Raw genomic sequence first — 25,785 nt, 5'->3', positions numbered from 1 at the left:
CAAATTTATCTCTGACTTCAGGTAGGGACAATACCTTATGACAGGGAACTAGTACATCCCTTCCCTATCTATCCCACGTGCTTGTATGGCTTCTGACACGTTGCTCTCTAGATTAAGCTCTTCTGCTCACTTTCGTGTGCTTGGGATGGACTAGGGGCCAGCTGGAGGGATGAGGAGATGGTGCTGCAGTGATGGGAAGAGTATGGTCAGCAGGCTCAGGACACTTGCACATGTTCTTCACCTCTTCACACAGACACATTTCAAATTACTTTGTCCACAGTTGCAAAGAAAACTGTGGCAAAGCTCATGACTGTTTCCCTGTTACTGCTTCATGAAATGTCCCCTTACTGGTGGGACAAGCCTTAGCTGGCCCCATGCAGGTGTCACAGTACACCTGGGGCAAATAAGCTTTTCACATACTGGATCCACTTGTCTCAATTTCTGCACTGTTACTAGTGTTCATCATCTATCCCTGTGCTGCCATCTCCCTGGCTAATTAATAAGTGAGTCATCTTTTCCTGTGGCCTTGAAATGCATTCAAACTGTCAGTGGGGCATTTATTTATTTATTTATTTGTTGTTAAAGGCCTACTCTTCTAAACAGTGAAAGGATAAAAAAAATCAACTCAGACAAGGTTATTTCACATTCCTAATTTCCAACATCTTTTTTTTTTTACTGAAGCCCCACAAAGCTTGTTCGTGTTCTCCCCCCTTCTCTCTCCCACCTGCTAACAAAAAACAAAATACATTTTCGAATCAAGATAAAACCATCAAAGAACTAACTAAACATGATTGGAAAGGACCTCTCCTTAATGGAAAAAAAATCATTAATTAGACCTGGCTGCTTTCCAAATATGCCTGTGCAATCAACCAAAGAAACACATTTTAGAAAACAGAATTGTAAAAGTAACTTTGAAGAATTGGTTGCCATGGAAACAGATCTGTAAATACTTAACTGCAAACATTAAGTGACACAGTGATATTCCAGAGCCCAGGATGCCTTAAAAGGATGGCAAATTTTATGCAGCTCTTTAAATAATCAACTCGGCTGTGCTTTGATTTTTCTTTTTCTTTTTTCCCTCTTTCCTTTCTTTTTTTCACACTATTCAGTTCAATTGCATCCCTGTTCTCAGGCATGTGTGATAATAGTAATGCCAGAACTATTTTAACAAAGAGAGTCCTGATCTTTTACAATATGGAAGCAGAAAAGGAGGAGAGGGCACCAAATACAGAGTCAGAGCAACCTGTGGAGTCTGAAAATATAGCCCAGAGTCATTCTGTTTCCCTGTAACTGCAGGGTCAGAAGAAAGCATGATTGATTGTAGCTTTTCATTGCAAGAAAAAAACGCAAACGACCAGCAATTTCTTGTCATCTGCCAGGGAAGAATCAGATGCAAGGAAATAAAAGGATTATGGGCAATTTTAATTTAAACAAGTGTGTGCATTTATATCGTACTCTAGCCTTAAATCTTTGTTCAGAGTTAGCTCACTCCTGGGTTCCCCAATACATTTCAGGGGACAACTCCTATTATCTTCAGTGGAGTAAGAGTGCTCTGCTCCCTCAGGGAGTCAAGGCCCCTCTCCTTTCTCATCATGGGGCATCCATGCCCCACGGGCCTCTCTGGTTTGGTCAAGAGGGTAGCTTCACCTGAAAGCCTCAGGTGTTTGGGGCCTAAAACCTCTCTCCCCATGCTAAGACCAGAAAAGTCAACAGCACTGGTGTTTCCTCCTGGCAGAACAGTGAGGGGTGGTTGCTGATAGACCTTTCCCTGGCTGCAGGCACTGATTGGAGAAGAATACAAGGCTGCTTTTCTGCGATTTAGAATGTGTTGAATTTTCAGACATACTTCAAAAGGTCTACATGTTCTCCCCAGTATAAAGGGAGGTGAGATGGGTCATTAGTACTGTAGTGTGAAGGATAACTTCAGGGATGGCCATGACCCAGTGCATGAGCACACAGCAAAATGTAGTTAAATATCTTGTCCCATCAGTTGCCTCTTAATAGCCTTGCTCACCGGTTTGAAGTTTTGGCAATACAGGTTTTACTGCAGTGTTAAACCTAACATGGGCAGAAACTGACTGCAGATTAATTTAACTTGTAGAAATCTTTTGGGCAAGGTGATTCCTCTCTGGCTTCTGACAGATTATGCTCAGAGCCTATGAGTATCCCTATGCTGCTAAAATAGCATTGTTGTGGTTTTGTTTAGTGAGGGGGGGCCTAAGGTGGTAGCTTCTGTAGGAAACTGCTAGAAGTTGCTCCCCTTTGTTCAGTGAACTCGGCCAGGCCTAGGGTGGACCCGCTGCTGGCCAGGGCCGAGCCAATTGGGAGCAGAATGTTCCGTGATAACGCCTCTGTGATAACGTATTTAAGAAGGGGAAAACAGAAAAAAAAAAAAAGAAGAGAAGATGTGAAGAAGCTCAGCAGGGGCAGAGGCGCAGAGGGGGAGGCGCAGGCCTCATGGGCCTTGCAGGCCTCACCCTCTGGCCTCTTGCCAGATGGCCTACTGGGCCCAACTCGGCCCGGCCCGGCTGCGAGAAGTGGAGAGGAGATGAGAAGTGAATGAGATGGAAAAAGGATCCTGAGAGGCGTCTGCCAGCCTGTTGTGAAGAATTTTTCTTGAGAGAGGAACGGCTGCAGACACCAAGGTCAGTTCAGAAGGAGGGGGAGGAGTAATGCGGCTCCTGGCCCAGATTCCCCTGCAGCCTGTGGTGACGACCATGGTGGAGCAGGTTGTCCCCCTGCAGCCCATGGAGGCCCACGGAGGAGCAGAGATCCACCTGCAGCCCGTGGAGGACCCCACGCTGGGGCAGGTGGATGCCTGAAGGAGGCTGTGGCCTATGGAGGGCCTGTGCTGGGGCAGCTGTTCTGGAGGGACTGCACCCGTGGAAGAGATGACCCACGCTGGAGCAGTTTCACGAAGGACTGTGGCGTAGGGGTGGGACCCCACGCTGGAGCAGAGGAGGAATGTGAGGAGTTCTTCCCCCAAGGAGGAAGCAGAGGCGTGAAACAATGTGTGATTAACTGACTGTAACCCCCATTCCCTCTTCCCCCCTGTGCCGCTCGGGAGGGGAATGAGGTAGAGATAATGTTAAGCCCGGGAAGAGGGAGGGGTGGGGGGAAGCGATCTTGTTCTCCGTCTCATTCTCCTGCTTTGGTTTTAGTAATAAATGAATAGTTTTCCCCAAGTCAAGTCTGTTTTGCCCGTAACGGTGACTTTAAGGATCTCTCCCTGTCCTTATCTCAAACCTCGAGCCGTTTTTCCTTATATCATCTCCCCCTGTTCTCTCGGAGGGTGGGGGGAGTGAGAGAGAGACTGCGTAGTCTGGTTCCAATCGGGGCTGAACTACAACAGAGTGGCTTTTACAGAGTAAGAGGCTAGGAGAGAGGAGAGGAATTTTTTCCCACTACAACCTTACTGTTGGCAAGCACTTGGATTTGAACCAGAGATCCTCACTGCTGAGCAACAGCCTGTGAGTATCTGCAAACATGAGTTTAGCTGTCACTTTAGGAGGACCTTTAATAACCCACTTGTTTTCGTTGTTCTGGTTGGATTTGAGGTTTAATCTTCCCTGTGGGCTGGCTATGTTATCCTACTGAAAGCTGAGCAGTATTATCCTTTAAGCTGATTTTTCTGCCCAGCTTAGAAAAGAAGGGACAGGGAGAGGAAGGAAAAAATTATAGAGGCCAAGGATGCAAGAAAAAAGAGGAGAGGACAGAGAAATGCAGTTTGAAAGGAACCCTGATCTCTAGAGTGATCACCTTTTACTTACACATTTTATTTGCTGGAAGTCTGTACAACTGTAAGAGATTTGCCTCTCCTCTGTCTAGTCTTGGGGGTTACTGGAATGAACAGCAAAACACAGATAGAGGGATAAACCTAGATATAGATAAGTTACCAATCGGTTCATATAGATAGATATATAATTTTTTTAAAGAAGTATCTCTATCCCAGCTGAAAAGTTCCCACCTGGATCTCTCCTCTGCCCAGCCTGCCTATCTGTCTCTCACACACATGTCATCTGTCTGGGAACCTCTGAGAGAATTCTGTGTGATCTTTGTCGAAGGAAAGTGAGGAAAAGCACATTTTACTTTGCCTTCCTCCACTCCCACCTGCCCCCTCCTCTGCGTGCATGCTTCAAGGAAATGTGTGTGTGGCATGTAGAGCCCAGTATAGGGCAGAGAGAGGAGAGGTGGCTTTGATTTGCAAAATCCACGATGTTTTCATCCTTGGCATGATGGTGATGGGGTGGGGGAGAGGAAGAGGGTATGGCATGTCACTTTATCACTACCTGGGCTCTCGCCTTGTCATTCAGCACTTGGCATGAATATAAAGAGAGTTTGGCCTTAATAGCTTCACACAAGTACTGCATTGCCAGTGACTTTAGAGACGGGTGACAGCAAGCAAGGAATTATAATGAATTGCTGCAAATGCCTTCTTCACACAAATTACAGTTATTTTCTTCTGAGTCTGCATGCTTTCCAACATCAGTATTTTGATTCAGAAGACAGAGTTGGGTATTTATGTGTCTAGGGAGAGACATACATTTTACCCCTTCACCCCTTTCTTTCCCCACTGTCTCCCTGGGTTTTGTTTGTTTCATATTTTTTTTCTTATATGCAGTCAGAAAACTGATTTTCCTGCTGAAAGCAATGCACTTCTCACAAGCTATCCTGCACTTCAACAGGGAGTGGAAGGAAGCTTGGCTCTTGTTGTGACTGCATCAATTTAATTTGGGATTAACATCTTCGTCTGTCACCATAGTTGTCCAGACTGGACTGTGAAAATCTCCTTCTCCACTGATGACCAAGCCATGTGGCTGTTTGGCCATCCTGATAGGTGTGCCCTGGTGAAGGTGCTCTGAAACGTCATGACTGCCTTCACAAGGGCAGCTGGGTTGGTCTCAGAACGGTGGGAAACTCTTCCTGTGAGCACAGCCCAGCTGCTCAGCACCCAGAGTGCCTGTGACTGGGGTTCCACAGGTTCAGGTCGACTCCCACAGTTGCCTGTAGTTAGAGTTAGCTTAGTCAGTCTGTAGTGCATCTGGGTTCTGGTTATTGCAGGAAAGAGGGTTAAGATCTCTCAAATACAGCATGACTTCCTGGTGCTCATGGCCAGTACATGGGCAGTACATGGTTCATGGTCATTTCTCACTTCTTCATTAAAGTCTCTGTTGTTTTCTTTGACAGATATTTTTAGAGGTACTGAAATTAAGCAATTCTTGGCATTTCTAAGGAAGAATTGCCCAAAGTCTCCACAGATAGGTAAATTGCTCCTTGGTGATAACACATAGCCAAACTCTCAATTTTAATGCTCATGCTGGATCAGAAGAGATCTCTTTACTAGGGTTCAGTGCATAGCTATCCTTGGGTTGAGGGCAGGAGAGTGCCTTGTTTTGTTACTCCCCATGCTGGACAGAAGACTGGAGATGGCACAGTCTCGATGTAGTCTTCTCTGTGCATGGGTTCAGGTGACTTTAATGGTGGCCTGCAGAGAGCAGAGGATACATGCCACACAAAATCAAGAATTACCTTCAGTGAGGTGTGAAAGGAGAACTGTTAGGCAGTCACTTTGTGCAGTTCTGCAAAGGTCACTTCTGTTCTTGCTGAGCATCTTCCAAAAGCACTGGAGCAAATGGGAAAATTTGTTTTGACTGCCCTGTTTTTTTGATGCAGTTTGGGAACATAAGCTCGTTTCTCCATGTGAATAAGAAGTACAACTCTAAATGCACATTAACCTCATCAACTTTAGGTATTTAAAAGAATAATTGAAGAGTTTTGATTGAGACCACAGGTCAGCTGAGCTTTTGAACAGTTCAGGCAGCTCCTACCATATTCACTCTGCCTCAGTGTAATCATCCATACAGTGAGGACTTGCTTCAACTGTTCATTTCCTAGACTGGTTTTAAAATACATTATTTGTGTTATTGCCCGTGTTACTTGTTTAGTTAGCAGCTGTCATATGTCAGGATCAAATAAGTGATTATAATGCACGGCAGAATTATTTAAATTATACATGGGGTTATTCTTAAGCCCATGTTATCCCAGAGGTATACACCTGCTGCTGCTGGGTCTCAGGTGCATTCAGGACAGGCATTTGATCTCTTCCTGCTTTCATTCCTCTGCATGGAAATGGGTTAGTTATCATGAGGGCTGTTGTGAGACCAGACAAACTGCAGTTACAAAGTGCCCTGAGAAATAGGAGATTGAAGAGGAATAATATTAGAGAATGAGGTATTTCAGTAAAGGCACTGAAAGCGGCACGCTTGCATTCAACGTAGTCCGGTGTGTCTTTGAATTGCCACCGACTTGGTTACTGGCAGGGAGAATCTGTTGCTGCTGCCAGCTCTGTGGTGTCAATGCAGTTAAAGGGACACTGCCAACACGTGCTACCTCCTCAGGAACAAAATGTGAATTACAAGTAGTTTCAGGTGCTATGTTTGCTCTTGAGTATTCCTTGCTGATTTCTGTTGTCTCGCAAACATGTTTTGAAATGCCTTTTCTTCCCTTGCTGCAATGTGAAAGCCCAGCAACTGACTGTCAGTCACTGAATGAGTGTTGCAAAGTCCATCGCTGGTAGAAGGGTGATAGTTTCACTTTGGCAGTCTCCCTGTAAGAAAGCATATGACGATGGTATTCTACATCATACACCTTGTCAACAAATTTATCATCGATTAAGTTTCAAGGCAAGGAAGACATCCTCAGGCAGTATCAGTACCTGCTCTCACAGAGCTTTCCCACACATCCACTGCTGGCCTTTGTCAGAGATGGGATGTGCTAGCCTGGATCTGCAGTCTGTCCCTGTGCAGCCATTTGCAGACTATGAAGTATGGCATCTTTATTTCTTTACAGTTATGTCAAAAGCTGAGCCCGGTACTTTAGTATTCAGATCACAAGTGGATTGGGCAGGATTAGCAGTTAAGAAAAATCTATATTTACCTTGGAGGTGACTAAACATTACTGGTGCCATCTCACAGGTATATAATATTGTAGTTACTTTTGTCTACGGCTCTAAAATCAGGAATTAACCTAAATTTTCATCTGCAGCATGCTTGTACTAGTGTAATCAAACTGAACTGAAGTGCGGCCACATGCTCTGAAGTTACCGAGCTAACAATGCTCATGAGTTACTATCCACCTTTTGGGGTTCTCATGGGTTTTTTTCCATGCAGGAGCAGCAGAGCTATATCAGGTCAGCTGGCAGAGGGAGAGAGATCATGTATTGCACCAAAATCTCTGATACAGAGCTATGCACTAAGCACTGCAGTGTTAATTTATCCATATCAGGTGTGAGCACACAATCAAATTTACATTGTGAGTGAGCTAACCTTGCTACAGACTTCAAGTTTTAACATTAATTTTACGTAGAAGAATAAAAAATAGATTTTATACAACTGGGCATTAATCCCAGATTCCAGTCGAACCTTAGATTCAATATGAAACTTTTTGAAACACAGTTAAAACGTCAAAGACATGTGAACCAGCAGTATATAAGATCATCACTTTGTTTCACGTGCCCCATGCTTCTGTAATACTTTAACTGATGCCATATACCTAGATTACTGTACCATTTAAGCAGGGCCTTACTTAAACTAGTTAAACTAGTCTCTGTTATTCCTTTAAGAGGGCAACTGATTCCACCTTATTTTAAAACTTCCCTAAATGAACTAAGTAGAAGTAGCAATGTCCTCACAGTCTTCTGCCTTACTCTAACAAAACACACCTAAATAGGAAAGCTGACTTAAGCATTTACAGTTTTGTCAACATTTGGTTTTGTCCTGAATTGGAATGAAAAGGTGGAATATCAAAACTCGTCTTGGCACAAGGAGTTCCAGAAATGCTGAAACTTTTTAGTCTGACATCTTTGATTGAAGAAGAACATTTAGACTTTCCTCAGATGATTGAAATTCAATTTCCAGGTGGCCAGACCTGAGCTGTCACAGTGCCTCAGGCAAATACTGTGGATGAGGAGCACTGTGGGATTTGTAGCCTGGCACAGGAGCCCAGCCCTGTGAAGGATGGGGACGTGAGACAGCTAAACTATTGCTCTCACAAGAAATGGCTCTCAGCACTATTATTTGAATTGTGGGAAAATTCCACTTTCATCAGAAGTCCTTCAATTATCTTCTTTCAAACAATAGAAAATTATCTCCATTTAAAGGAGAAAATGATCTGTGGGTTTAGCAGAGAAAAGGGGACATTTGACCTAAACCACATTCTTGAAAGGTAGAATTAAGTGTATTGTGCAAAATTTTGAAGAAGAAAAAAAAAAGAAAAAAACCACAAAAAACTGTTCGCTGTATTTGATGTGATATTTGTGTTGTCAGTCAGTTTGACCAACACTCTTCCATAAAGCATCTAGTCTACTAGATTTTGAGACATAAATGACAGGGATTGGATCTTATTTTCTGTTGCATAATTTACAATGATGTGTTATTGCTAATTAAATGCACTAATAATAATGAATGCAGTCCTCAGGCTTCAGCAAACTCGGTGACTTGAGCAATTCAGGTTGCTTTGTTTAGACTCCACATGTAAGTCTTTGCCTTAAAAAAAAATTACCCTGATGGTTTGCAGATTTTTTTTCCCCAGAGTGTTTTCAGTTACATCTCACCAGTAAGGAGGGCAGGAGTAGTCCAGGAAAGGGAAGTAATGAGTATTCTTTACAAAGTGAAGAGCTTCACAGTTGTAGACGTATATCATAAACAATTACGGATCCTGAATGCTTAGTTGAGGAGAGGGGAAGGAGCTGTATTTCATGTATGTGAGATTCTTGAATCTAGCAAAAGAGCAGTAATTACAAGTGGATCACACCAGCTGGCTTGCTAAATACCTATCTTCTTTACAGGGAGACTTTTTTCTATGTCTCTTTTTAATTACTTCTCCATTTCTTTTTTATTTGCAATTTCCAAGAATAGGAGGAAGTGGTAAAAAAAAGGTAGCCCCACACCTGCCACGGTGACATTGAGATGTGTGTTATCCTCATCTCCCCTCTCCATGCTGGCTCAGCCAAGATTTTAACACCAAGCAATCAGATTGGTGGTGATGCTGATGCTAGCAGTGGAGGTAAATATGGTAAGAAGAAAAAAAAAAAGAATTAAACATATAATTTGGCAAACTCAGCCTCATTCACAGAATCATACAATGGCTTTTCATCTACCAGTACCCCTAAGTCCTTCTCAGCAGGGCTGCTCTCAATCCATTCTCCATCCAGTCTGTATTGATAATGAGGATTGCCCCAACCCAGGTGCAGGACCTTGTATTTGGCCTTGTGGAACTTCATGAGGTTTGCATGGGCCCACTTCTGAAGCTCGTCCAGGTCCCTTTGGATGGCATCCCTTACCTTCAGCATGTTGACCACACCACACAGCTTGGTGTCATCGGCGAACTTGCTGAGGGTGCAGTCTAATCCCACTGTCTGTGTTGCTGACAACATTGTTGAACAGCACCGGTCCCAATATCGACCCCTGAGGAACACCACTCATCACTGATCTCCACTTGGACATTGAGCCGTTGACCACCACTCTCTGAGTGCGGCCATCCAGCCAATTCCTTATCCACTGAGTGGTGCATCCATCAAACCCATGTCTCCAGTTTAGAGACAAGGATGTCATGTGAGACAGTGACAAATGCCTTGCACAAGACCAGGTAGATGACGTCAGTTGCTCTTCCCTTTTCCACAAGCACTGTAACCTCATCTTAGAACACCACCAAATTTGTCACACACAAATTTGGCACAATTAGCCCTTAGTGAAGGCATGTTAGCTGTCACAAATTAACCTCCTTATTTTCCATGTGCCTTAGCATGGTTTCCAGGAGGATCTGCTCCATGATCTTGCCAGGCACAGAGGTGAGACTGACTGGCCCTGGGTCTTCCCTGTTTCCCTTTTTTAAAAACAGATGATATGTTTCACCTTTTCCAGTCAGTGGGAACTTTTCCAGTCACCAAACTTCCACTACTTCTGAAATATAACAGATAGTGGCTTAGCAACTTCATCCGCCAGTTCCCTCAGGACCCGCGGATGGATCTCATCAGATCTCATGGACTTGTGTACCTTCAGGTTCCTCAGATGGTCCCAAACCTTATCTTCTGCTACAGTGGGTGGTTCTTTATTCTTCCGGTCCCTGCCTTTGCCTTCTGTGACTTGGGCGGTGAGGCTAGAGCATTTGTCGATGAAGACTGAGGCAAAAAAGTCATTGAGTACCTCCACCTTCTCCATAACCTGGGTAATTAGATCTCCCGTTTCCTTCCAGAGAAGGCTCATATTTTCCTTAGTCTTCCTTTTATCTCTGACATACCTACAGAAGCCTTTCTTTGTTGCCCTTGATGTCCCTGGCCCCATTTAATTCTATCAGGGCTTTAGCTTACCTAACTTGATCCCTGGCTGCTCAGACAACCTCTCTGTAATACTCCCAGGTTACCTGTCCTTGCTTCCACCCTCTGTAGGCTTCCTTTTTGTGTCTGAGTTTGTCCAGGAGCTCCTTGTTCATCCATGCAGGCCTCCTGGCATTTTTGCCTGACTTCCTCTTTAATGGGATGCATTGCTTCTGAGCTTAGAGGAGGTGCTCCTTGAATATTAACCAGTTTTCTTGGGCCCCTCTTCCCTTCAGGGCTTTATCCCATGGTACCCTACCAAGCAGATGCTGATGCGGAAGTCACGGACACTGCTCACAACCAATATGATCAAGCAAATGCCGATTTATTGTTGATACATCCCGGTTAATATAGCCCTTCTAGTTCCGTAGCATGCGCAAGCTCTCCACTAATTGGCTAACTTTATCATGCACGCGCTCTTAGCTAAAATATGATTCGTTAAGTCTCTTTGTTCACGCGCACGGTCCTCTCCACCTGCATCCTGCTTCATGTTCTGCTTTCAGTCACGTATGCCAGCTGTTTTTCCTCTTCTCAAGGTTGTTTCATTATTTTCTCACAGGCGGCCTCCGCGATGTCCTTGAAGCCTGCTGCTCACAAACATAACAACTCCATTCGGTCTGGATTGTTCACTAAGTGCCCCTGATTCTCCAGATATCCAACAAGCAGATCTCTGAGGAGGCCAAAGTCTGCTCTCCTGAATTCCAGGGTAGAGAGCTTGCTGCACTCCCTCCTTGTTGCCCCGAGGATCTTGAACTCCACCATCTCATAGTCATTGTAGCCAAGGCTGTCCTTGAGCTCCACATTCCCCAGCAGCCCCTCCCTGTTGGTGAGAACAAGGTCCAGCATAGCACCTCTCCTCATTGGCTCCTCTATCACCTGAAGGATATCACTATATCCTATATATAGGGGGAAAAAAAAGACTGCGTGAAGGGATTTTAAGGAAATAAGAAAGGCAAGAAGGCAAAGGGCTGTGTGGGTTGGAAAACATTTTTAGGATTTGTGGAAACACAGATTTGCAAAAGAAAGTGAGAGGTGTATTGTGTGGTGCCATGTGTATTTTCAAGAGAGACACACATGCATATGATCAGCTTCCCCTCCATCTTCTCTTCCCATTGTTTTGCTGAAGTCCCACAGTAAGTGAGGAATGGGAAAAGCTGAGCCTGCTGTTGGGAGGGCAGAGCAGGGATGCTCAGTCCTAGATGGAAATCAGGCAGAGGGAATGCTTGGTCAGCTTAGCTTTGAATGAGAAAGAAAGAAGCCAAGAGGCAGAGATTGAATCTTGGATGCTTTTTTAATTTAAAAGTGCAGAGCATGTACTTGATGTCACCGATATGAATTTCAGGCCTTTCCTTCTCAGAGAGTAACAGGGAAAGAAACAAGAAAGGCAGAGGTGACATTTAACCTTTCCCTCCCTAAAGAGCAGAGGGAAAGGACTGTCAGATGCAAGGAGGTCAAAGGAGCTCCAACCGTTACCACCCACCACTGGGAGAAAGGCTCATCCCTGCTTGTGTTTTGAACAAGACAAAGAGATCTTGATGGAAAGAAGACTCATTACATATCTTACTGTCATGGATTTTAAACGCCTTTATTTACCAGCAGTGGCAATAACTTCCTGTTGGTCTCAAGGCATTGCTAGCTAACAATAAAGGAATCTCTCAATTGACGGTGCATGGGGTCAGGAAATAATTCTTCTACTATCTCTGTCTAGCTTTGCATAATTGACTCAGTGAATTATGGGGGTGAAATGGGGAGATCACAATCTTCCAAGACAGCAAGCACCATCTAGGCAGAAGACAAGGACCAACACTGTACAGCTCAGTACAGCAAATTTTGTTATCTCTTTTAATACCCACAATATTTCAGCTGCAGAGACATCAACCAAACCCCAAAATACTTAATATAGATGAGTCAACTATTCTATGCCAGGCTTTATGTCATCCTTGGCTAAGCTAAATTCTGATCAGTAATGTAAATCTGGACTCTCTCTCTTGAAAATGCTTGCTGACAAATTGGAGAAGAAATTAACTCAATTGGATAAGTTTTATTTCTAGCCATCTTTACATGCTGAAATGCTATGAAACATACCTAGCATGGCCAGTCCCTAATTGTCCCCCTTCTCCCCTCTTAGTTTCTAAAGATAGTTCAACTAGGTTCAGTTTATCACTGAGTAGCTGGGGTTGGAAGTGATCTCTGGATATCATCTAATTCAGCACCAGGAGAAACTGGAGCAATTTTTGATGTATAAGATAAACTACTAGAACTAAAGAGATGGGAGCCAGCTACACTTTCCTGCTTTTGTTTGTGGTTAGTAAAGAGTAGGTTTCCTTGTCACATATCCCAGTTTGTTTAGAAAAGAAAAATGATGACTGTACCAAAACAAAACTTCTGCCTTCCTATTCCTTTAAATGTGAGATTATAAAACTCAGTGGCAGATGTCAGTGGAATGATTGCTTCGGATACTGAAGTAAATGCTTTTTCAAGCAAAGGGTAGGAGGTTCAGTGAGAAAAATCAGATATGGACTGCAGGAGCTCATCTCTGCTTAATTTTGCTTTGCTTAAGTCAAGTATTGACTGAGATACAAGAAGATGCACGTCTTGGCAATTAGCAAAACCTAGTCCCAGAGATTATGACCCCAGCTTCCCAAAATCTTTCCTACTTTTAGTAATGCAATTAGGTCCTTCACCTGAGGTAGTTATTCTCAAAACCATGTCTTCTGTACTTGTATGACCTTTCCCAAGTCCATGTGTGGGGCACAAAGAGAGTCTGGGCTCCCTTTGTCTTCCTTGGCAATCTGGGGAGGAGGGTAACCTCTGGACTTCCTCACATTAAGGTTTTGTCTTTGACCTCCTTGGGATCCTGGGAAGCTCCCAAAACAAGTTCTTTGTGCCATCATCAGTATTTTTTTTTTCACTGGACATGTGAATTCTCTAACTATTGTACAACTGACAAGAGGAAATGATACAAATCTTGGCATTTTACAAGGAAAAGCTCCAAAGTCTTTCACAGTTTCACAACTGTGCCAGTCTGCAGATGTTCAAAAGTGATTAATAAAACCCTCTAAAAATCTTAACACTGATGAGCTTAAAAATTATTACTTTTTTTTTCTTTTCCAGTGGTAAAATTTGTGGCTTCCTTCCACTTCTTTTGTGGTTTTCAAGTCTTCAGGGCTCAGAACTTGGTTTACATTTTCAAGCTTTTGTTGTTCACAGAAATTCATGTCTGGAAAGGTATTTAATTTTTTACTGAAAGCTGTGATTTGCACATATAACAACAGAACTCTGGGAGGAGTCATAGATCAACACAAAATATCCTGGCACTCAAATCAATTGAGTTTTCCCTTATCTTTCCTTTCCTGTTGATATCTCTTTAGATGATTCCTGATTACAGATTACACCAGTTACAAACTGTTCTTTGTCAAACAATGGAGCCAGGCTTCTCTCTGTGGCTTGAGGAAACGCATGTAGCTCTTGATAATTTCAGGAGGCTCAAACTGAACAAGCTGTAGAGAACATAAGATGATCGGGTGGTAATTGATAAAGAAGGAGTCTGTACAGACTCTTCTTCAAGCAACTACCTTGTTTACACTCCCCAGCCTTTATACTGCTAGGAAATCCTATATCCTGCAAGAATTACAATGCAGTAGAATCTGCAACTGAGTTCAAATCATAGAATCATAGAATGGTTAGGGTTGGAAGGGACCTTCAAAGGTCATCTAGTCCAACCCCCCTGCAAGGAGCAGGGACATCCCTGACTAGGTCAGGTTGCTCAGAGCCTCATCCAGCCTGGCCTTGAACGTTTCCAGGGATGGGGCCTCCACCACCTTTCTGGGCAACCTGCTCCAGTGTTCTATAACTCACATCGTAAAAAATTTTTTCCTAATTTCTAGTCTAAATCTACCCCCCTCTATTTTAAAACCATTACCTCTCGTCCTATTGCAACAGGCCCTACTAAACAGCCTCTCCCCATCTTTCTTGTAGGCCCCCTTGAGGTACTGGAAGACCGCTATCAGGTCTCCCCAGAGCCTCCTCTTCTCCAGGCTGAACAGCCCCAACTCTCTCAGCCTGTCCTCATAGGAGAGGTGCTCCAGCCCTTGTATCATCATCGTGGCCCTCCTCTGGACTTTCTCCAACTGGTCCATGTCCTTCTTGTGTTGGGGGCTCCAGAAGTGGACACAGTACTCCAGGTGGGGTCTCACCAGGGCAGAGTAGAGGGGGAGAATCACCTCCCTCGACCTGCTGGCCATGCTCCTCTTGATGCAGCCCAGGATGCGGTTGGCCTTCTGGGCTGCAAGGGCGCATTGCCTGCTCATGTTAAGCTTCTCATCCACCAGCATTCCCAAGTCCTTCTCCTCAGGGCTGCTCTCAATCCATTCCCCGCCCAGCCTGGATTTGTGCCTGGGATTGCCATGACCCAGGTGCAGGACCTTGCACTTGGCCTGGTTGAACTTCATGAGGTTGGCACGGGCCCACCTCTCCAGCCTGTCCAGGTCCCTCTGGATAGCATCCCTCCCTTCCAGCGTGCCAACGGCACCACATAACTTGGTGTCGTCGGCGAACTTGCTGAGGGTGCACTCTATCCCACTGTCCATGTCGCCGACAAAGATGTTGAACATGGCCGGGCCCAGCACGGACCCCTGAGGGATGCCACTCGTCACCGGTCCCCACATGGACATTGAGCTGTTGACCACCACTCTCTGAGTGCGGCCATCCAGCCAACTCCTTATCCACCAAGTGTTCCGTCCATCAAACCCATGTCTCTCTAGTTTAGAGAGAAGGATGTCGTGCGGGACAGTGTCCAAAGCTTTGCACAAGTCCAGGTAGATGATGTCAGTTGCTCGTCCCTTGTCCACCGATGCCGTCACCCCGTCATAGAAGGCCACCAAATTGGTCAGGCACCATCTGCCCTTGGTGAAGCCATGTTGGCTGTCACCAACCACCTCCTTGCTCTCCATGTGCCTCAGCATGGTTTCCAGGAGAATCTGCCCCATGACCTTGCCAGGCACAGAGGTGAGGCTGACCGGCCTGTAGTTACCCGGGTCTTCCTTATTCCCCTTTTTAAAAATTGGGGTTATATTCCCCCTCTTCCAGTCATCAGGGACCTCACCAGACGGCCACGACTTCTCAAATACGATGGCCAGTGGCTTGGCAACTTCATCCGCCAGTTCCCTCAGGACCCGCGGATGGATCTCATCAGGTCCCATGGACTTGTGCACCTTCAGTTTCCTCAGATGATCCCGAACCTGCTCTTCGAGGAGTGCTTCTCAGACTCATTATCAACTCTAGTTCTGTTTGCAATACTCTAGCATATAAATTATTTAAATTAAACTAACTACATAAATAATTCAAGTTTCCCCCCCCCCCTTATCTTTAACAGACACTGCGGAAAGTTCAGTGCTATGGTGTTACACTTCACAACCAATCAGATAGGAGTGCTAAAGGTATCTCACAACATTGGCAGTGCTCAAATGACCATGGGACTCTCGGGGGCAGCTACCAAAAGCTGAATGTTAGTGACACTGGAACAGTTCATCACTGATAATACAAGCTAATCCTATTACATGCTTTCTGTTTTGCCTACGGGTGTACCCAGGGCTTGTTGCTCCTGCTATGGGGAATCTGAGGTGGTCAACAGTCACGCTGTGAGCAAGTCTAATCCAGCGTCAAGGGACTCTCCCCTTATGAGGCATCCTGCTGACCTTGGTCCCTTCTCCCTTGGTGAAGTACTCACAAGGATGAACAGGAATGTGGTCTTGATCTCTACTGTCTTCTCCTTTCCTATCACTTGCTGTATCAGCTTCATAGCCAAAGTCCACAGCTAGAATGAAGCTCGAACTTGAGGGCATGTGCAAGCAGGTTGTTTCCTTAGGGCCTGTGATGGTTTAGCCCGGATCACCACACAGTTTCTCACTCACCCTCCCCCTACCCAGTGGGACAGAGGAGAGAAATTGGGAAGAAAGGAAAACTCGTGGGTTGAGATAAAAACAGTTTACTAAAAATACTAGAAACTACAAAGCTAACAGGATATAAGGATATTAATATAAACAAAATATACAAAATGAACAATGCACGATTTCTCACCACCCGATGTCCCAATGACCAACGCAGCCCGTCCTGAGCAGCGATCACAGGGGAGAGCTGTGGGGAGAGCAAGCCAGCAAGGTAGAGGGAACGATGCCAGCAAGCAAGAGAGAAGAAAAGGGTGCCAAGGGTGCCCGAAAAGAATGCCCGACAAGAATGCCCCCTCCCACGGGCAACCTCCACTTCTATACTGAGCATGATGTTGATGGCATGGAATACTCTCCTTGGCCAGTTTGGGTCAATTATTCTGTCTGTCTTTCGCCCAGCTTCCCGCATCTGCACGTTAACGAGACTTGGAAAGCCAGACAGTGTCCTTGGTCTCATTCACAACAACTCGTATCATCAGAGTGTTTTTATCAACATTCTTTACACACGTAATCCAAAACACACCGGCTACTGAGAGGAAAATTAACTCCATCCCTGCTGAAACCAGGACAGTATCCACCCCTTATTCCGTACCATTTATGTCATGCTTATAGATATACACACAGATATCACTATCTCAATCTATGAGCTATCCCTCCAAAGTCTGTTGAGTTGATTTAGTCCATGACTTTGGGCCCCATCTGTGATAGCAGTCTCTCAGGGCAGGAGAGATGGTATGTAGTGTGAAGTTGTTACATACTGCATCTGGAACTCGTAGCTGGTACCTCTGGCGCAACTGGTGTATCACGTCCATGGTCTGCAAGTTGAAGGTGTTGATCTCGAGGAAGTTATTGGTCGCCAGTTCCGGTTCCATCACTGCTGCACGTAGCTCGGTTTCATCGAAGCTTGTTCTTCACTGATGAGGGTGATTCTTGCTGCACTACCTCTGATAGAACATAAAAGAACTACAGACATGATTATATACAGTTCAAATCATTGGCTCTTTTCACCTAGAATCAAATCTCCTTGAGGTACACATCGAACTTCCCCATCCTCCCGCATCACCCACCAAGTACATCCAGGTCCTGGAGCGACAGCAATCCCATGGGTGGGTTTGCCTTTGCCCAGAGGAGGAATAACCCAGACTGTCTTCCCCAGTATATTCCTTACACGCACCACAGGGACTTTATCACCATCTACAGTATGTAGAAGTTCTGATTGGGCAGGGCCAGCTCGATTGGTGGACCCCCGAGTGTTGACTAACCAGGTGGCTTTTGCCAAGTGTTTGTCCCAATGTTTGAAGGTTCCACCACCCATTGCTCTCAGTGTCATTTTCAGCAGTCCATTGTACCGTTCAATCATTCCAGAGGCTGGTGTGTGATAGGGGATGCGATATACCCACTCGATGCCGTGCTCTTTGGCCCAGGTGTCTAGGAGGTACTTTCAGAAATGAGTCCCACTTCAGCCATCATCCTCCATACCACAGAGGCTTTAACCGCTTGGCTTCATTAATTGCAGGGCATGTTTCACATTCATGGATAACCTGTGCAATAGTGTCCATGGTCAAGTCCACCCCTCAATCACGAGCCCATTTGTATGTTGCGTCTCTTCCTTGATGACCTGAGGTGTCATGGGCTCACCGACCTAAAAATAGTTCACCCCTGTGTTGCCAGTCTAGGTCCACTTGGGAAACTTTAATCTTAGCAGCCTGATCCGCTTGCTGGTTGTTTTGATGCTCTTCAGTGGCCCGACTCTTGGGTACGTGGGCATCTACGTGACGTACTTTTACAACCAGATGCTCTAACTGGGCAGCAATAGCTTGCCACAGTGCGGCAGCCCAGACAAGTTTGCCTCTGTGCTGCCAGTTGCTCTGTTTCCATTGCTTTAACCACCCCCACAGAGCGTTTGCCACCATCCATCAGTCGGTGCAGAGATAGAGCTCAGGCCTTTTTTCCCGTTCAGCGATGTCTAAAGCCAGCTGGAGGGCTTTCACCTCTGCAAACTGACTCGATTCACCTTGGCCGTCAGCAGCTTCTGCCACTCGTCGTGCAGGACTCCACACAGCAGCTTTCCACTTTCAATGTTTCCCTACAATACGACAGGACCCATCAGTGAACAGGGCATATCGCCTCTCATTTTCTGGGAGGTTGTTGTATGGTGGGGCTTCTTCAGCACGCGTCACCTCTTCCTCTGGTGGCATCCCAAAATCTTTGCCTTCTGGCCAATCTGTGATTACTTCCAAGATTCCTGGGCGATTGGGGTTTCCTATTCGGGCTCGCTGTGTGATCAGTGCGACCCATTTACTCCACGTGGCATCAGTTGCATGATGTGTAGAGGGGACCTTCCCTTTGAACATCCAGCCCAGCACTGGCAGTCGGGGTGCCAGGAGGAGCTGCGCTTCAGTACCAATCACTTCTGAAGCAGCTCAAACTCCTTCATATGCTGCCAGTATCTCTTTTTCAGTTGGAGTATAGTGGGCCTCGGATCCTCTGTATCCCCGGCTCCAAAAGCCTAGGGGTCGACCTCGAGTCTCCCCTGGTGTTCTTTGCCAGAGACTCCAGGTAGGGCCATTCTCCCCGGCTGCGGTGTAGAGGATGTTTTTCACATCTTGTCCTGTCCGGACTGGCCCAAGGGCTACTGCATGAACAATCTCCTGTTTAATTTGTTCAAAGGCTTGTCGTTGTTCAGGGCCCCATTTAAAATCGTTCCTCTTTCGAGTCACTTCATAGAGAGGGCTTACAATCATACTGTAATTTGGAATGTGCATTCTCCAGAAACCCACAACGCCCAAGGAAGCCTGTGTTTCCTTTTTGTCAGTCGGCGCAGCCATAGCTGTTATTTTGTTGACCACATCCATTGGAATGTGACGACGTCCATCTTGCCATTTTACTCCTAAAAACTGGATCTCTTGTGCAGGCCCCTTGACTTTGCTTTGTTTTATGGCAAAACCGGCTTTCAGAAGGATTTGGATTATTTTCTCCCCTTTCTCAAAAACTTCTGCTGCTGTGTTGCCCCATATGATGATGTCATCAATGTATTACAGATGTTCTGAAGCTCCACCCTTTTCCAGTGCATTCTGAATCAGTCCATGGCAAATGGTGGGGCTGTGTTTGAACCCCTGGGGCAGTCGATTCCAGGTGTACTGGACCCCCTTCCAAGTGAAAGCAAACTGTGGCCTGCATTCTGCTGCCAAAGGGATGGAGAAGAATGCATTGGCAATATCGATGGTGGTGTACCACTTGACTGCTTTTGACTCCAGTTCATACTGAAGCTCTAGCATATCTGGCACGGCAGCACTCATTGATGGTGTAACCTCATTTAGGCCACGATAGTCCACTGTTAGTCTCCATTCTCTGTCAGATTTTCTCACTGGCCATATGGGACTGTTAAAGGGTGAGTGGGACTTGCTGATCACTCCCTGGCTCTCCAGTCGACGAATCGGCTTAAGGATGGGGATTATGGAGTCTCTGTTGGTGCGATATTGCCGCCGGTGCACTGTGGTGGTAGCAATTGGTACCTTTTGTTCTTCAGCCTTCAGCTTTTCCACAACGGAAGGGTCCTTTGAAAGTCTGGGCAAGATGGACAGCTGTTTATTCTCCTCCAGCTCCATGGTGGCTATACCAAAAGCCCACCAGTGCCCTCTTGGGTCTTTGAAATACCCACTCCTGAGGTAATCTATACCAAGAATGCAGGGAGCATCTGGGCCAGTCACTATGGGGTGCTTTTGCCACTCATTTACAGTCAAACTTACTTCAGCCTCCAATACAGTCAGCTGCTGGGATCCTCCTGTCACTCCAGAAATACAAATGGGTTCTGCCCCTTTATAGCTTGATGGCATTAGGGTACACTGTGCACCAGTGTCCACTAGAGCTTTATACTCTTGTGGGTCTGATGTGCCAGGCCATTTAATCCATACGGTCCAATAAACTCTGTTGTCCCTCTCCTCCGCCTGGCTGGAGGCAGGGCCCCTGTCCTGTTTATAATATTTTCTATTCACTTTCTGTGAATATGAATCAGAAGTCCCTTCCATAGGATCAGAGGTGAGATCAGCCCTTCTACGCTGTCTGGGGAACTGCCTGCTGGAGACTGGAGCAGCAAATTGCCTGGAGGAACCTCCCTTTGTGATTGTTTTACCTTGCAACTCACGTACACACGCCTCTAGGGCCGAGGTAGGCTTTCCATCCCACTTCCTCATATCCTCTCCTTGGTCACACAAGGTAAACCATAGGTCATCTCGTCGGGTGTACCGTCTCCCTTGAGCAGGAGGAGGAGGAGGTCTTCTTCTAATAGCTGAGATATTGGTCCGTGCAGGTGGGGAGCAAGAATCTTCGAGTTTCTGACACACCTCGGATAGTTTTTCTAACAGTTTTTCAAACTGGCTTTCAGATTTCTCAGTCAGTCTTTCTATAGCTGAGACACAGGCCCGCATTGGGGAAGAGAGATTGTCTTCATATTGTCGGAGATGGTTAGCCACTGCACGTACTGGTGGCATCTCATCATCTTTCCAACTCATTGCTGCCAATGAGTTGGCATACGATGATGGTGCACTCTGTGCAAATTTCCGCCACATGGGTCGGGTACATTCAATTTCATCTGGATCTACGGATGTCCGTGGGTCATCCAGGTTATGATAAATCAGCTCCCGAACAGCTAATTCCCTCAGGAACTGGATACCTCTCTCCATGGTGGTCCATTTGCTTGGGTGGCATACAATATCTTCCTTAAAGAATTACCTGTCCCTCACACCTGACAGGAGTCGCCTCCAGAGGCTGCAGGCTGCTGACTCTCTTCCAATCGCCCTGTCAATGGCCGCTTCCCTAGACAGGGATCCCAGCTGCCTGGCTTCCCTGCCTTCTAATTCCAGGCTACTGGCCCCGCTGGCCCAGCATCGGAGCAACCAGGTGACAAGTTGCTCACCTTGATTACGGCTGAAATCTTTTCGCATATCTCGCAGCTCACTCAGGGATAGGGACCGGGTGACTACCTCCCCTTCTGCCTCTCCCTGATCATATGATGGCCCTGGTTCATCATCATCTTTCACTATGCAAACTGATTTTTTGGTGTATTTCTTCTGTACAGGGGCAACTGATACTGGTGTAGATTGGTTTTTCGGTTTCTCTTTGGTACTGCTTGCCGAGGTTTGAGTAGCCACAGTGTCTGGCGTGGGGGCTGAAGCAATCGCAGTGCCCGTAGCAGGGACTGGGGTAGCTGCAGCGCCTGCCGTAGCGGCTGAAGTAGCTGCAGCATTTGTAGCAGGAGTTGGAGTAGCCACAGTGTCTGTTGCGGGGGTTGGAGGAGCCATAATACTTTTAAAAAATTGTTTAAACTTAATCAATATCAAGATCTGAGATAGCTGCAAGAGACTTGTCACCATGAACACGGTGGTAGGGGTATCCAAAGGGTATTCAAAATTCTCAAAAGCTGGTGAAATTAGCTTGGCGAGATGGGGAAAGCTGTAAACAGATGTTCCCCCCGCGGCCTGGCTTCCCGGAACAAAACAACAGGTATAGTTCCAAACAACACCCACAAGATGGCTCCCGAAATACCCGGGTGGAACTGCCTCTGCCTCCTCGCTCTGCACGCTGCCCGCCGTCATTGAGTACAGATATGAAAATGGTCCCGTTACCAGCAATCTCACTAAACAAATCAGTGCCGCATAGCACAGCACAACCATAATCTTAATCCAACACACTGCATTGATAAACCGTGCATAACACCAACAAACAGAAAATACGACAGGTAGGGCGCTGCCCAATACAGCTCTAAAAACAACTGTGAGAACAAATAAAACAACATTGTGACCAGTGATGACCAAACCGGCTTAATGAACACTCGTAACAAATCTGTTTTCAACACACTGTGTTCAGACCTGTCCTTATCTCAACCCTTCGGGACTGACCGGGGCTTGAACCTTGGATCCTCAGACTAAGGTCCGATGATCTCACGACTGATCTAGTGAGGCCCCTTCGAACCCCACGTTTGGCACCAAAAAGACTCTGGTGGTTTAGCCCGGATCACCACACAGTTTCTCACTCACCCTCCCCCTACCCAGTGGGACGGGGGAGAGAAATTGGGAAGAAAGGAAAACTCGTGGGTTGAGACAAAAACAGTTTACTAAAAATACTAAACACTACAAAGCTAACAGGATATAAGGATATTAATATCTACAAAATATACAAAATGGACAATGTACAATTTCTCACCACCCGATGTCCGAATGACCGACGCAGCCCGTCCTGAGCAGCGATCACAGGAACGACACCGAGCAGCAAGCAAAGGGGGGAGAGCAAGCTAGCAAGGTAGAGGGAACGATGCCAGCAAGCAAGAGAGAAGAAAAGGATGCCAAGGGTGCCCGCACGGATACCCAACAAGAATGCCAGAAAAGAAAAGGAATATCCCCTCCCATGGGCAACCCCCACTTATATACTGAGCATGACGTTTATGGCATGGAATACTCTCTTTGGCCAGTTTGGCTCAATTATTCTGTCTGTCTTTTGCCCAGCTTCCCGCATCTGCACGTTAACGAGACCTTAACGAGACTTGGAAAGCCAGACAGTGTCCTTGGTCTCATTCACAACAACTGGTATCATCAGAATGTTTTTATCAACATTCTTCACACACGAAATCCAAAACACACCGGCTACTGAGAAGAAAATTAACTCCATCCCTGCTGAAACCAGGACAGGCCTCAGCCAGACATCTGGTTTAAGTGCCTGGAGTAGACAGGTATGGCTCCCAGCTCCAAGAAAGCAATAAAGGAGTGCACCTGCGTTAGAAGGGAGGCTGTCAAAGGCAGATTCCTAGGCAGTCACCAGAGAGAGGCAGCAATGAAGTGTAATTATAATAGAAAACCTGAACAGAGCTCTTAGTTTCAGTGGAAACTGTTTGAAATATTCTTTATACACAGATCTTTTCTTTCATGTTTTATTCTTGCTATTCTCTTAATTTCATATTTCAAATATGATTTAAGAAAGCAGCCTCCACCAGGTGTCCTGATTTTGCTCTGATTGATTGGTAAATCTGTGAGGACATGGTTGAGTTATATTTCTGACTATGTGCAGACATTGTGATACACCACAGCTGTGGGGTTTATGGGGGCCATATTTCAGCTGCAGGGAAACAAATAAATTTTTTTCTTCATCACAGTCCCCATGGACCATCCATGTGATAGTTCAATACTAGTCTAAACAATACAAGACAAAATCCAGGATATTGATGGCTACCTGTTTCGTCTTGAGTAGTGTAGCTATCAAGAACTGATATCAATGCAAGGTGCAGGGGAGTAAGATAGAGAAATATATAATGAATATATTAACTCATTTGAAGAATATATGGATGGCCATGGTGTGATCCTTGTTGAAGGGAGAGGGGAGTACAGGTCATATGGCAGGAGGACATGATGTTAAGAGAGATCTGCTAAGACACGTTGTGAAATAACAGAGCAGCATCCCCTCCATTGCATGGCTCAAAGCATCCTACAGACCAGGAAGTGGCACCACAGGGGAAGTGGTACAGTCTGTTTTGCCACTTCAGTGAATTTGAACCTGCTAGAAAGGCAGGCCCAAGGCTCAAATTATTTGAGTGTGATGGAGGGAGCAGACTGCCACCCTTGTGATTTCACAGTGAATCTCATGATACTTGGTATTTTCCAATTACCCCACAGTCTTTATAAGTATTTGCACATATAACAGTCTGGTTTTGTTTCATTTAAAAAGAGCAAAAGATTACATCTTGATCGCAGAGTTGTGGAGAACGGCTGGCAAACCTGAACCCTTAAAGCACAGAAGAGTAGAAAGAAAACAAAATTACCCAAAGTAATCCTTAAAAAATAAAGCAGAATAAAAATCATTTTAATCTATCCTCAGGATTCACGGCAAACAGGGAGAACATACTGTCCTATCTCATTTTTCAGCAGTTTGGGATTGCTGAAGTACAAGCGGGTGAGAGATATGTCATATTCATTAAAGATGGATGTGGCATGCTTCTTTGTTTTTAGGCCACCAAGAGACGACATTCTGTGTGTGGTGATAACTAAGAGGATAACACTGTTTTTCTACTGGTTTCATGCTTGCCTGTATTGCATTAGATAGACGTAATCACCCTGGAGATACTTGTTCTGGTTTTGTTAGTGGGGGGGGATACAGTGGAAACTGCTAGAAGTCGCTCCCCTTTGTTCAGTGGACTCGGCCGGGCCTAGGGCAGACCTGCTGCTGGCCAAGGCCGAGCCAATTGGTAGCAGAATGTCCCGTGATAACGCCTCTGCAATAATGTATTTAAGTAGGGGAAAACAGAAAAAAAGAAAAGGAGAAGATGTGAAGCAGCTGAGCGGGGGGCAGAGAGGGGGAGGCGCGAGTCTTGTGGGCCTTGCAGGCCTCACCCTCTGGCCTCCCGCCGGGCAGCAGACCGGGCCCAACTCGGCCCAGCCTGACTGCAAGAAGTGGAGAGGAGATGAGAAGTGAATAAGATGTAAAAAGGATCCTGAGAGGTGTCTGCCAGCCTGTTGTGAGGAACGGCTGCAGACACCAAGGTCAGTGAAGAAGGAGGGGGAGGAGTAATGCGGCTCCTGGCCAAGATTCCTCTGCAGCTCGTGGTGAAGACCATGGTGGAGCAGGTTGTCCCCCTGCAGCCCATGGAGGTCCACGGAGGGGCAGAGATCCACCGGCGGCCCATGGAGGACCCCACGCTGGAGCAGGTGGAGGCCTGAAGGAGGCTGTGGCCCATGGAGGGCCCGCTGGGGCAGCTGTTCTAGAGGGACTGCACCCCGTGGAAGAGATGACCCACGCCAGAGCAGTTTCACGAAGGACTGTGGCGTAGGGGTGGGACCCCATGCTGGAGCAGAGGAGGAATGCGAGGAGTTCTTCCCCCGACGACGATACAGCGGCATAAAACAATGCATGATGAACTGACCGCGACCCCCATTCCCTTTCCCCCCCCCGTGCCGCTTGGGAGGGGAGGTAGTAGAGATAATGTTAAGCCTGGGAAGAGGGAGGGGTGGGGGGAGGTTATCTTGTTCCCTGTCTCATACTCCTGCTAATTTTAGAAATAAATGAGTGTTTTTTTCCCCAGGTCGAGTCTGTTTTGCCCGTGACGGTAACTTTAAGGATCTCTCCCTGTCCTTATCTCAAACCTCGAGCCGTTTTTCTTATATCATCTCCCCCTGTTCTCTCAGAGGGTGGGGGGAGCGAGAGAGAGACGGCGTAGTCTGGTCCCAATCGGGACTGAACTACGACAATACTGTATTTACTTCTCCTTCCTTATTTACTTTGTTTCTTTTATTTTACTTTAGGGGACTAGGCTGGAATGTACATTTCTTTCTCTTCAGCAGCCGCCTCCTCTCTCAATGCCAGGTCTCTGGGCACTGAGTTAAGCCAGACAGTGGAATGGACCTGCTGTAAACAGTGTTGATAAACTGGGTAGATAACACAGCGTGGCCTGGTTTACCCCAGCGCACAGAGTAATAAAAAGGAGCT

The 25,785-nt window shown here is 46.1% G+C and overlaps 1 protein-coding gene across 1 annotated transcript in view; it reads left to right on the top strand.

Annotated features, from left to right (window-relative positions):
• Window positions 1-25,785, top strand: part of LOC104482491 (CUGBP Elav-like family member 4) — an 829,267-nt gene that overhangs the window by 515,435 nt on the left and 288,047 nt on the right.

This window comes from Chlamydotis macqueenii, chromosome W (genome assembly GCF_036417535.1).
Source record: "Chlamydotis macqueenii isolate bChlMac1 chromosome W, bChlMac1.mat, whole genome shotgun sequence".
Taxonomy (NCBI): Eukaryota; Metazoa; Chordata; class Aves; order Otidiformes; family Otididae; genus Chlamydotis; species Chlamydotis macqueenii.
The sequence above is the reverse complement of the archived record's forward strand: the minus strand, read 5'-3'. Positions and strand labels throughout refer to the sequence as shown.